A 14,479-nucleotide genomic window follows, 5' to 3' on the forward strand; every position below is an offset into this window, starting at 1 on the left:
TTTTTTTGCATCACTTTCATTTACTCTCCAACTCACATGCCTGAATGTGAAGTGCAGTGATTCATCAAAAAACTAAATGTTAGCACCTTGGACTACGAGATGCTGTAAGCTTCTCTTGCATCACTTTAATTTACTTTCAAGATGACATGCTAGGATGTGAAGTGCAGTGATTAATTAAAAAAACTATTTGTTAGCACCTGGGAATAGCAAATGCTGTAAGTTTTTGTTGCATCACTTTACTTTAATCTGCAACTGACAAGCTTGTATGTGAAGTGTACAGATTAAATAGAAATATTTTAGTACCAGGGAATAGCAGGTGCTGTAAGATTGTATTGCATCCCTTTAATTTATGTTCAAGCTATCATGTTCAAATTTGAAGTGCAGTGAATAATTAACTCAAACTATCTGTTAGCACCTGGGAATAGCAGATGCTGTAAGTTTTTTTTGCATCACTTTCATTTACTCTCCAACTCACATGCCTGAATGTGAAGTGCAGTGATTCATCAAAAAACTATATGTTAGCACCTTGGACTACGAGATGCTGTAAGCTTCTCTTGCATCACTTTAATTTACTGTCAAGATGACATGCTAGGATGTGAAATGCAGTGATTAATTAAAAAAACTATCTGTTAGCACCTGGGAATAGCAGATGCTGTAAGTTTTTGTTGCATCACTTTACTTTAATCTGCAACTGACAAGCTTGTATGTGAAGTGTACAGATTAAATAGAAATATTTTAGTACCAGGGAATAGCAGGTGCTGTAAGATTGTATTGCATCCCTTTAATTTATGTTCAAGCTATCATGTTCAAATTTGATGTGCAGTGAATAATTAACTCAAACTATCTGTTAGCACCTGGGAATAGCAGATGCTGTAAGTTTTTTTTGCATCACTTTCATTTACTCTCCAACTCACATGCCTGAATGTGAAGTGCAGTGATTCATCAAAAAACTATATGTTAGCACATTGGACTACGAGATGCTGTAAGCTTCTCTTGCATCACTTTAATTTACTTTCAAGATGACATGCTAGGATGTGAAGTGCAGTGATTAATTAAAAAAACTATCTGTTAGCACCTGGGAATAGCAAATGCTGTAAGTTTTTGTTGCATCACTTTACTTTAATCTGCAACTGACAAGCTTGTATGTGAAGTGTACAGATTAAATAGAAATATTTTAGTACCAGGGAATAGCAGGTGCTGTAAGATTGTATTGCATCCCTTTAATTTATGTTCAAGCTATCATGTTCAAATTTGAAGTGCAGTGAATAATTAAATCAAACTATCTGTTAGCACCTGGGAATAGCAGATGCTGTAAGTTTTTTTTGCATCACTTTCATTTACTCTCCAACTCACATGCCTGAATGTGAAGTGCAGTGATTCATCAAAAAACTATATGTTAGCACATTGGACTACGAGATGCTGTAAGCTTCTCTTGCATCACTTTAATTTACTTTCAAGATGACATGCTAGGATGTGAAGTGCAGTGATTAATTAAAAAAACTATCTGTTAGCACCTGGGAATAGCAAATGCTGTAAGTTTTTGTTGCATCACTTTACTTTAATCTGCAACTGACAAGCTTGTATGTGAAGTGTACAGATTAAATAGAAATATTTTAGTACCAGGGAATAGCAGGTGCTGTAAGATTGTATTGCATCCCTTTAATTTATGTTCAAGCTATCATGTTCAAATTTGAAGTGCAGTGAATAATTAACTCAAACTATCTGTTAGCACCTGGGAATAGCAGATGCTGTAAGTTTTTTTTGCATCACTTTCATTTACTCTCCAACTCACATGCCTGAATGTGAAGTGCAGTGATTCATCAAAAAACTATATGTTAGCACCTTGGACTACGAGATGCTGTAAGCTTCTCTTGCATCACTTTAATTTACTGTCAAGATGACATGCTAGGATGTGAAATGCAGTGATTAATTAAAAAAACTATCTGTTAGCACCTGGGAATAGCAGATGCTGTAAGTTTTTGTTGCATCACTTTACTTTAATCTGCAACTGACAAGCTTGTATGTGAAGTGTACAGATTAAATAGAAATATTTTAGTACCAGGGAATAGCAGGTGCTGTAAGATTGTATTGCATCCCTTTAATTTATGTTCAAGCTATCATGTTCAAATTTGAAGTGCAGTGAATAATTAACTCAAACTATCTGTTAGCACCTGGGAATAGCAGATGCTGTAAGTTTTTTTTGCATCACTTTCATTTACTCTCCAACTCACATGCCTGAATGTGAAGTGCAGTGATTCATCAAAAAACTATATGTTAGCACATTGGACTACGAGATGCTGTAAGCTTCTCTTGCATCACTTTAATTAACTGTCAAGATGACATGCTAGGATGTGAAATGCAGTGATTAATTAAAAAAACTATCTGTTAGCACCTGGGAATAGCAGATGCTGTAAGTTTTTGTTGCATCACTTTACTTTAATCTGCAACTGACAAGCTTGTATGTGAAGTGTACAGATTAAATAGAAATATTTTAGTACCAGGGAATAGCAGGTGCTGTAAGATTGTTTGCATCCCTTTAATTTATGTTCAAGCTATCATGTTCAAATTTGAAGTGCAGTGAATAATTAGTGCCTCCGTATACCAGCTCCGTATTGTAAGCTTTTATTGCATCATTTAATTACATTCAAGATAACATTCTAGAATGTCAAGTGCAGGGATTAATAAAAAAAATTGTCAGATTGGTCTTTGATCATATTTGCTATGATTAGGCAATTTGAGTAAGTGTTTAAGGCTTACGGCCACACCATCTTGAGAACGCCCAATCTCATCTGACCTTGGAAGCTAAGCAAGTTTGGGCCTGAATAGTACTGAGGTGGGACCCTACCTAGGAATACCAGGTGCTGTAAGCTTTTCTTGCATCACTTTAATTTACTTTCAAGCTGACATGCTCAAATGTGAAGTGCAGTGATTAATAAAAAAAACTATCTGTTAGCACCTGGGAATAGCAGATGCTGTAAGTTTTTTTTGCATCACTTTCATTTACTCTCCAACTCACATGCCTGAATGTGAAGTGCAGTGATTCATCAAAAAACTATATGTTAGCACCTTGGACTACGAGATGCTGTAAGCTTCTCTTGCATCACTTTAATTTACTTTCAAGATGACATGCTAGGATGTGAAGTGCAGTGATTAATTAAAAAAACTATTTGTTAGCACCTGGGAATAGCAGATGCTGTAAGTTTTTGTTGCATCACTTTACTTTAATCTGCAACTGACAAGCTTGTATGTGAAGTGTACAGATTAAATAGAAATATTTTAGTACCAGGGAATAGCAGGTGCTGTAAGATTGTATTGCATCCCTTTAATTTATGTTCAAGCTATCATGTTCAAATTTGAAGTGCAGTGAATAATTAACTCAAACTATCTGTTAGCACCTGGGAATAGCAGATGCTGTAAGTTTTTTTTGCATCACTTTCATTTACTCTCCAACTCACATGCCTGAATGTGAAGTGCAGTGATTCCTCAAAAATCTATCTGTTAGCACCTTGGACTACGAGATGCTGTAAGCTTCTCTTGCATCACTTTAATTTACTTTCAAGATGACATGCTAGGATGTGAAGTGCAGTGATTAATTAAAAAAACTATTTGTTAGCACCTGGGAATAGCAAATGCTGTAAGTTTTTGTTGCATCACTTTACTTTAATCTGCAACTGACAAGCTTGTATGTGAAGTGTACAGATTAAATAGAAATATTTTAGTACCAGGGAATAGCAGGTGCTGTAAGATTGTATTGCATCCCTTTAATTTATGTTCAAGCTATCATGTTCAAATTTGAAGTGCAGTGAATAATTAACTCAAACTATCTGTTAGCACCTGGGAATAGCAGATGCTGTAAGTTTTTTTTGCATCACTTTCATTTACTCTCCAACTCACATGCCTGAATGTGAAGTGCAGTGATTCATCAAAAAACTATATGTTAGCACCTTGGACTACGAGATGCTGTAAGCTTCTCTTGCATCACTTTAATTTACTGTCAAGATGACATGCTAGGATGTGAAATGCAGTGATTAATTAAAAAAACTATCTGTTAGCACCTGGGAATAGCAGATGCTGTAAGTTTTTGTTGCATCACTTTACTTTAATCTGCAACTGACAAGCTTGTATGTGAAGTGTACAGATTAAATAGAAATATTTTAGTACCAGGGAATAGCAGGTGCTGTAAGATTGTATTGCATCCCTTTAATTTATGTTCAAGCTATCATGTTCAAATTTGAAGTGCAGTGAATAATTAACTCAAACTATCTGTTAGCACCTGGGAATAGCAGATGCTGTAAGTTTTTTTTGCATCACTTTCATTTACTCTCCAACTCACATGCCTGAATGTGAAGTGCAGTGATTCATCAAAAAACTATATGTTAGCACATTGGACTACGAGATGCTGTAAGCTTCTCTTGCATCACTTTAATTTACTTTCAAGATGACATGCTAGGATGTGAAGTGCAGTGATTAATTAAAAAAACTATCTGTTAGCACCTGGGAATAGCAAATGCTGTAAGTTTTTGTTGCATCACTTTACTTTAATCTGCAACTGACAAGCTTGTATGTGAAGTGTACAGATTAAATAGAAATATTTTAGTACCAGGGAATAGCAGGTGCTGTAAGATTGTATTGCATCCCTTTAATTTATGTTCAAGCTATCATGTTCAAATTTGAAGTGCAGTGAATAATTAACTCAAACTATCTGTTAGCACCTGGGAATAGCAGATGCTGTAAGTTTTTTTTGCATCACTTTCATTTACTCTCCAACTCACATGCCTGAATGTGAAGTGCAGTGATTCATCAAAAAACTATATGTTAGCACATTGGACTACGAGATGCTGTAAGCTTCTCTTGCATCACTTTAATTTACTTTCAAGATGACATGCTAGGATGTGAAGTGCAGTGATTAATTAAAAAAACTATCTGTTAGCACCTGGGAATAGCAAATGCTGTAAGTTTTTGTTGCATCACTTTACTTTAATCTGCAACTGACAAGCTTGTATGTGAAGTGTACAGATTAAATAGAAATATTTTAGTACCAGGGAATAGCAGGTGCTGTAAGATTGTATTGCATCCCTTTAATTTATGTTCAAGCTATCATGTTCAAATTTGAAGTGCAGTGAATAATTAACTCAAACTATCTGTTAGCACCTGGGAATAGCAGATGCTGTAAGTTTTTTTTGCATCACTTTCATTTACTCTCCAACTCACATGCCTGAATGTGAAGTGCAGTGATTCATCAAAAAACTATATGTTAGCACATTGGACTACGAGATGCTGTAAGCTTCTCTTGCATCACTTTAATTAACTGTCAAGATGACATGCTAGGATGTGAAATGCAGTGATTAATTAAAAAAACTATCTGTTAGCACCTGGGAATAGCAGATGCTGTAAGTTTTTGTTGCATCACTTTACTTTAATCTGCAACTGACAAGCTTGTATGTGAAGTGTACAGATTAAATAGAAATATTTTAGTACCAGGGAATAGCAGGTGCTGTAAGATTGTTTGCATCCCTTTAATTTATGTTCAAGCTATCATGTTCAAATTTGAAGTGCAGTGAATAATTAGTGCCTCCGTATACCAGCTCCGTATTGTAAGCTTTTATTGCATCATTTAATTACATTCAAGATAACATTCTAGAATGTCAAGTGCAGGGATTAATAAAAAAAATTGTCAGATTGGTCTTTGATCATATTTGCTATGATTAGGCAATTTGAGTAAGTGTTTAAGGCTTACGGCCAAACCATCTTGAGAACGCCCAATCTCATCTGACCTTGGAAGCTAAGCAAGTTTGGGCCTGAATAGTACTGAGGTGGGACCCTACCTAGGAATACCAGGTGCTGTAAGCTTTTCTTGCATCACTTTAATTTACTTTCAAGCTGACATGCTCAAATGTGAAGTGCAGTGATTAATAAAAAAAACTATCTGTTAGCACCTGGGAATAGCAGATGCTGTAAGTTTTTTTTGCATCACTTTCATTTACTCTCCAACTCACATGCCTGAATGTGAAGTGCAGTGATTCATCAAAAAACTATATGTTAGCACCTTGGACTACGAGATGCTGTAAGCTTCTCTTGCATCACTTTAATTTACTTTCAAGATGACATGCTAGGATGTGAAGTGCAGTGATTAATTAAAAAAACTATTTGTTAGCACCTGGGAATAGCAGATGCTGTAAGTTTTTGTTGCATCACTTTACTTTAATCTGCAACTGACAAGCTTGTATGTGAAGTGTACAGATTAAATAGAAATATTTTAGTACCAGGGAATAGCAGGTGCTGTAAGATTGTATTGCATCCCTTTAATTTATGTTCAAGCTATCATGTTCAAATTTGAAGTGCAGTGATTAATAAAAAAAACTATCTGTTAGCACCTGGGAATAGCAGATGCTGTAAGTTTTTTTTGCATCACTTTCATTTACTCTCCAACTCACATGCCTGAATGTGAAGTGCAGTGATTCCTCAAAAATCTATCTGTTAGCACCTTGGACTACGAGATGCTGTAAGCTTCTCTTGCATCACTTTAATTTACTTTCAAGATGACATGCTAGGATGTGAAGTGCAGTGATTAATTAAAAAAACTATCTGTTAGCACCTGGGTATAGCAAATGCTGTAAGTTTTTGTTGCATCACTTTACTTTAATCTGCAACTGACAAGCTTGTATGTGAAGTGTACAGATTAAATAGAAATATTTTAGTACCAGGGAATAGCAGGTGCTGTAAGATTGTATTGCATCCCTTTAATTTATGTTCAAGCTATCATGTTCAAATTTGAAGTGCAGTGAATAATTAACTCAAACTATCTGTTAGCACCTGGGAATAGCAGATGCTGTAAGTTTTTTTTTGCATCACTTTCATTTACTCTCCAACTCACATGCCTGAATGTGAAGTGCAGTGATTCATCAAAAAACTATATGTTAGCACCTTGGACTACGAGATGCTGTAAGCTTCTCTTGCATCACTTTAATTTACTGTCAAGATGACATGCTAGGATGTGAAATGCAGTGATTAATTAAAAAAACTATCTGTTAGCACCTGGGAATAGCAGATGCTGTAAGTTTTTGTTGCATCACTTTACTTTAATCTGCAACTGACAAGCTTGTATGTGAAGTGTACAGATTAAATAGAAATATTTTAGTACCAGGGAATAGCAGGTGCTGTAAGATTGTATTGCATCCCTTTAATTTATGTTCAAGCTATCATGTTCAAATTTGAAGTGCAGTGAATAATTAACTCAAACTATCTGTTAGCACCTGGGAATAGCAGATGCTGTAAGTTTTTTTTGCATCACTTTCATTTACTCTCCAACTCACATGCCTGAATGTGAAGTGCAGTGATTCATCAAAAAACTATATGTTAGCACATTGGACTACGAGATGCTGTAAGCTTCTCTTGCATCACTTTAATTAACTGTCAAGATGACATGCTAGGATGTGAAATGCAGTGATTAATTAAAAAAACTATCTGTTAGCACCTGGGAATAGCAGATGCTGTAAGTTTTTGTTGCATCACTTTACTTTAATCTGCAACTGACAAGCTTGTATGTGAAGTGTACAGATTAAATAGAAATATTTTAGTACCAGGGAATAGCAGGTGCTGTAAGATTGTTTGCATCCCTTTAATTTATGTTCAAGCTATCATGTTCAAATTTGAAGTGCAGTGAATAATTAGTGCCTCCATATACCAGCTCCGTATTGTAAGCTTTTATTGCATCATTTAATTACATTCAAGATAACATTCTAGAATGTCAAGTGCAGGGATTAATAAAAAAAATTGTCAGATTGGTCTTTGATCATATTTGCTATGATTAGGCAATTTGAGTAAGTGTTTAAGGCTTACGGCCACACCATCTTGAGAACGCCCAATCTCATCTGACCTTGGAAGCTAAGCAAGTTTGGGCCTGAATAGTACTGAGGTGGGACCCTACCTAGGAATACCAGGTGCTGTAAGCTTTTCTTGCATCACTTTAATTTACTTTCAAGCTGACATGCTCAAATGTGAAGTGCAGTGATTAATAAAAAAAACTATCTGTTAGCACCTGGGAATAGCAGATGCTGTAAGTTTTTTTTGCATCACTTTCATTTACTCTCCAACTCACATGCCTGAATGTGAAGTGCAGTGATTCCTCAAAAATCTATCTGTTAGCACCTTGGACTACGAGATGCTGTAAGCTTCTCTTGCATCACTTTAATTTACTTTCAAGATGACATGCTAGGATGTGAAGTGCAGTGATTAATTAAAAAAACTATCTGTTAGCACCTGGGTATAGCAAATGCTGTAAGTTTTTGTTGCATCACTTTACTTTAATCTGCAACTGACAAGCTTGTATGTGAAGTGTACAGATTAAATAGAAATATTTTAGTACCAGGGAATAGCAGGTGCTGTAAGATTGTATTGCATCCCTTTAATTTATGTTCAAGCTATCATGTTCAAATTTGAAGTGCAGTGAATAATTAACTCAAACTATCTGTTAGCACCTGGGAATAGCAGATGCTGTAAGTTTTTTTTGCATCACTTTCATTTACTCTCCAACTCACATGCCTGAATGTGAAGTGCAGTGATTCATCAAAAAACTATATGTTAGCACCTTGGACTACGAGATGCTGTAAGCTTCTCTTGCATCACTTTAATTTACTGTCAAGATGACATGCTAAGATGTGAAATGCAGTGATTAATTAAAAAAACTATCTGTTAGCACCTGGGAATAGCAGATGCTGTAAGTTTTTGTTGCATCACTTTACTTTAATCTGCAACTGACAAGCTTGTATGTGAAGTGTACAGATTAAATAGAAATATTTTAGTACCAGGGAATAGCAGGTGCTGTAAGATTGTATTGCATCCCTTTAATTTATGTTCAAGCTATCATGTTCAAATTTGAAGTGCAGTGAATAATTAACTCAAACTATCTGTTAGCACCTGGGAATAGCAGATGCTGTAAGTTTTTTTTGCATCACTTTCATTTACTCTCCAACTCACATGCCTGAACGTGAAGTGCAGTGATTCCTCAAAAATCTATCTGTTAGCACCTTGGACTATGAGATGCTGTAAGCTTCTCTTGCATCACTTTAATTTACTGTCAAGATGACATGCTACGATGTGAAATGCAGTGATTAATTAAAAAAAATATCTGTTAGCACCTGGGAATAGCAGATGCTGTAAGTTTTTGTTGCATCACTTTACTTTAATCTGCAACTGACAAGCTTGTATGTGAAGTGTACAGATTAAATAGAAATCTTTTAGTACCAGGGAATAGCAGGTGCTGTAAGATTGTATTGCATCCCTTTAATTTATGTTCAAGCTATCATGTTCAAATTTGAAGTGCAGTGAATAATTAACTCAAACTATCTGTTAGCACCTGGGAATAGCAGATGCTGTAAGTTTTTTTTGCATCACTTTCATTTACTCTCCAACTCACATGCCTGAATGTGAAGTGCAGTGATTCATCAAAAAACTATATGTTAGCACCTTGGACTACGAGATGCTGTAAGCTTCTCTTGCATCACTTTAATTTACTGTCAAGATGACATGCTAGGATGTGAAATGCAGTGATTAATTAAAAAAACTATCTGTTAGCACCTGGGAATAGCAGATGCTGTAAGTTTTTGTTGCATCACTTTACTTTAATCTGCAACTGACAAGCTTGTATGTGAAGTGTACAGATTAAATAGAAATATTTTAGTACCAGGGAATAGCAGGTGCTGTAAGATTGTATTGCATCCCTTTAATTTATGTTCAAGCTATCATGTTCAAATTTGAAGTGCAGTGAATAATTAACTCAAACTATCTGTTAGCACCTGGGAATAGCAGATGCTGTAAGTTTTTTTTGCATCACTTTCATTTACTCTCCAACTCACATGCCTGAATGTGAAGTGCAGTGATTCATCAAAAAACTATATGTTAGCACATTGGACTACGAGATGCTGTAAGCTTCTCTTGCATCACTTTAATTTACTTTCAAGATGACATGCTAGGATGTGAAGTGCAGTGATTAATTAAAAAAACTATCTGTTAGCACCTGGGAATAGCAAATGCTGTAAATTTTTGTTGCATCACTTTACTTTAATCTGCAACTGACAAGCTTGTATGTGAAGTGTACAGATTAAATAGAAATATTTTAGTACCAGGGAATAGCAGGTGCTGTAAGATTGTATTGCATCCCTTTAATTTATGTTCAAGCTATCATGTTCAAATTTGAAGTGCAGTGAATAATTAACTCAAACTATCTGTTAGCACCTGGGAATAGCAGATGCTGTAAGTTTTTTTTGCATCACTTTCATTTACTCTCCAACTCACATGCCTGAATGTGAAGTGCAGTGATTCATCAAAAAACTATATGTCAGCACCTTGGACTACGAGATGCTGTAAGCTTCTCTTGCATCACTTTAATTTACTGTCAAGATGACATGCTAGGATGTGAAATGCAGTGATAAATTAAAAAAACTATCTGTTAGCACCTGAGAATAGCAGATGCTGTAAGTTTTTGTTACATCACTTTACTTTAATCTGCAACTGACAAGCTTGTATGTGAAGTGTACAGATTAAATAGAAATATTTTAGTACCAGGGAATAGCAGGTGCTGTAAGATTGTATTGCATCCCTTTAATTTATGTTCAAGCTATCATGTTCAAATTTGAAGTGCAGTGAATAATTAACTCAAACTATCTGTTAGCACCTGGGAATAGCAGATGCTGTAAGTTTTTTTTGCATCACTTTCATTTACTCTCCAACTCACATGCCTGAATGTGAAGTGCAGTGATTCATCAAAAAACTATATGTTAGCACCTTGGACTACGAGATGCTGTAAGCTTCTCTTGCATCACTTTAATTTACTGTCAAGATGACATGCTAGGATGTGAAATGCAGTGATTAATTAAAAAAACTATCTGTTAGCACCTGGGAATAGCAGATGCTGTAAGTTTTTGTTGCATCACTTTACTTTAATCTGCAACTGACAAGCTTGTATGTGAAGTGTACAGATTAAATAGAAATATTTTAGTACCAGGGAATAGCAGGTGCTGTAAGATTGTATTGCATCCCTTTAATTTATGTTCAAGCTATCATGTTCAAATTTGAAGTGCAGTGAATAATTAACTCAAACTATCTGTTAGCACCTGGGAATAGCAGATGCTGTAAGTTTTTTTTGCATCACTTTCATTTACTCTCCAACTCACATGCCTGAATGTGAAGTGCAGTGATTCATCAAAAAACTATATGTTAGCACATTGGACTACGAGATGCTGTAAGCTTCTCTTGCATCACTTTAATTAACTGTCAAGATGACATGCTAGGATGTGAAATGCAGTGATTAATTAAAAAAACTATCTGTTAGCACCTGGGAATAGCAGATGCTGTAAGTTTTTGTTGCATCACTTTACTTTAATCTGCAACTGACAAGCTTGTATGTGAAGTGTACAGATTAAATAGAAATATTTTAGTACCAGGGAATAGCAGGTGCTGTAAGATTGTTTGCATCCCTTTAATTTATGTTCAAGCTATCATGTTCAAATTTGAAGTGCAGTGAATAATTAGTGCCTCCGTATACCAGCTCCGTATTGTAAGCTTTTATTGCATCATTTAATTACATTCAAGATAACATTCTAGAATGTCAAGTGCAGGGATTAATAAAAAAAATGGTCAGATTGGTCTTTGATCATATTTGCTATGATTAGGCAATTTGAGTAAGTGTTTAAGGCTTACGGCCACACCATCTTGAGAACGCCCAATCTCATCTGACCTTGGAAGCTAAGCAAGTTTGGGCCTGAATAGTACTGAGGTGGGACCCTACCTAGGAATACCAGGTGCTGTAAGCTTTTCTTGCATCACTTTAATTTACTTTCAAGCTGACATGCTCAAATGTGAAGTGCAGTGATTAATAAAAAAAACTATCTGTTAGCACCTGGGAATAGCAGATGCTGTAAGTTTTTTTTGCATCACTTTCATTTACTCTCCAACTCACATGCCTGAATGTGAAGTGCAGTGATTCCTCAAAAATCTATCTGTTAGCACCTTGGACTACGAGATGCTGTAAGCTTCTCTTGCATCACTTTAATTTACTTTCAAGATGACATGCTAGGATGTGAAGTGCAGTGATTAATTAAAAAAACTATCTGTTAGCACCTGGGTATAGCAAATGCTGTAAGTTTTTGTTGCATCACTTTACTTTAATCTGCAACTGACAAGCTTGTATGTGAAGTGTACAGATTAAATAGAAATATTTTAGTACCAGGGAATAGCAGGTGCTGTAAGATTGTATTGCATCCCTTTAATTTATGTTCAAGCTATCATGTTCAAATTTGAAGTGCAGTGAATAATTAACTCAAACTATCTGTTAGCACCTGGGAATAGCAGATGCTGTAAGTTTTTTTTGCATCACTTTCATTTACTCTCCAACTCACATGCCTGAATGTGAAGTGCAGTGATTCATCAAAAAACTATATGTTAGCACCTTGGACTACGAGATGCTGTAAGCTTCTCTTGCATCACTTTAATTTACTGTCAAGATGACATGCTAGGATGTGAAATGCAGTGATTAATTAAAAAAACTATCTGTTAGCACCTGGGAATAGCAGATGCTGTAAGTTTTTGTTGCATCACTTTACTTTAATCTGCAACTGACAAGCTTGTATGTGAAGTGTACAGATTAAATAGAAATATTTTAGTACCAGGGAATAGCAGGTGCTGTAAGATTGTATTGCATCCCTTTAATTTATGTTCAAGCTATCATGTTCAAATTTGAAGTGCAGTGAATAATTAACTCAAACTATCTGTTAGCACCTGGGAATAGCAGATGCTGTAAGTTTTTTTTGCATCACTTTCATTTACTCTCCAACTCACATGCCTGAATGTGAAGTGCAGTGATTCCTCAAAAATCTATCTGTTAGCACCTTGGACTATGAGATGCTGTAAGCTTCTCTTGCATCACTTTAATTTACTGTCAAGATGACATGCTACGATGTGAAATGCAGTGATTAATTAAAAAAAATATCTGTTAGCACCTGGGAATAGCAGATGCTGTAAGTTTTTGTTGCATCACTTTACTTTAATCTGCAACTGACAAGCTTGTATGTGAAGTGTACAGATTAAATAGAAATATTTTAGTACCAGGGAATAGCAGGTGCTGTAAGATTGTATTGCATCCCTTTAATTTATGTTCAAGCTATCATGTTCAAATTTGAAGTGCAGTGAATAATTAACTCAAACTATCTGTTAGCACCTGGGAATAGCAGATGCTGTAAGTTTTTTTTGCATCACTTTCATTTACTCTCCAACTCACATGCCTGAATGTGAAGTGCAGTGATTCCTCAAAAATCTATCTGTTAGCACCTTGGACTACGAGATGCTGTAAGCTTCTCTTGCATCACTTTAATTTGCTTTCAAGATGACATGCTAGGATGTGAAGTGCAGTGATTAATTAAAAAAACTATCTGTTAGCACCTGGGAATACCAAATGCTGTAAGTTTTTGTTGCATCACTTTACTTTAATCTGCAACTGACAAGCTTGTATGTGAAGTGTACAGATTAAATAGAAATATTTTAGTACCAGGGAATAGCAGGTGCTGTAAGATTGTATTGCATCCCTTTAATTTATGTTCAAGCTATCATGTTCAAATTTGAAGTGCAGTGAATAATTAACTCAAACTATCTGTTAGCACCTGGGAATAGCAGATGCTGTAAGTTTTTTTTGCATCACTTTCATTTACTCTCCAACTCACATGCCTGAATGTGAAGTGCAGTGATTCCTCAAAAATCTATCTGTTAGCACCTTGGACTACGAGATGCTGTAAGCTTCTCTTGCATCACTTTAATTTACTTTCAAGATGACATGCTAGGATGTGAAGTGCAGTGATTAATTAAAAAAACTATCTGTTAGCACCTGGGAATAGCAAATGCTGTAAGTTTTTGTTGCATCACTTTACTTTAATCTGCAACTGACAAGCTTGTATGTGAAGTGTACAGATTAAATAGAAATATTTTAGTACCAGGGAATAGCAGGTGCTGTAAGATTGTATTGCATCCCTTTAATTTATGTTCAAGCTATCATGTTCAAATTTGAAGTGCAGTGAATAATTAACTCAAACTATCTGTTAGCACCTGGGAATAGCAGATGCTGTAAGTTTTTTTTGCATCACTTTCATTTACTCTCCAACTCACATGCCTGAATGTGAAGTGCAGTGATTCATCAAAAAACTATATGTTAGCACCTTGGACTACGAGATGCTGTAAGCTTCTCTTGCATCACTTTAATTTACTGTCAAGATGACATGCTAGGATGTGAAATGCAGTGATTAATTAAAAAAACTATCTGTTAGCACCTGGGAATAGCAGATGCTGTAAGTTTTTGTTGCATCACTTTACTTTAATCTGCAACTGACAAGCTTGTATGTGAAGTGTACAGATTAAATAGAAATATTTTAGTACCAGGGAATAGCAGGTGCTGTAAGATTGTATTGCATCCCTTTAATTTATGTTCAAGCTATCA

At 35.5% G+C, this 14,479-nt stretch overlaps 4 pseudogenes; all 4 read left to right on the top strand.

Annotated features, from left to right (window-relative positions):
* The first annotated feature begins 2,751 nt into the window (after window positions 1-2,751).
* LOC145647522 (5S ribosomal RNA) lies at window positions 2,752-2,870 on the top strand (annotated as a pseudogene).
* A 2,861-nt stretch (window positions 2,871-5,731) lies between these two features.
* LOC145647670 (5S ribosomal RNA) lies at window positions 5,732-5,850 on the top strand (annotated as a pseudogene).
* A 1,983-nt stretch (window positions 5,851-7,833) lies between these two features.
* LOC145647523 (5S ribosomal RNA) lies at window positions 7,834-7,952 on the top strand (annotated as a pseudogene).
* Window positions 7,953-11,691: 3,739 nt separating this feature from the next.
* On the top strand, window positions 11,692-11,810 carry LOC145647524 (5S ribosomal RNA; annotated as a pseudogene).
* The last annotated feature ends 2,669 nt before the right edge of the window (window positions 11,811-14,479 follow it).

Source organism: Electrophorus electricus, chromosome 13, assembly GCF_041902795.1.
Source record: "Electrophorus electricus isolate QZ-2024a chromosome 13, ASM4190279v1, whole genome shotgun sequence".
In the NCBI taxonomy this organism is placed as follows: domain Eukaryota; kingdom Metazoa; phylum Chordata; class Actinopteri; order Gymnotiformes; family Gymnotidae; genus Electrophorus; species Electrophorus electricus.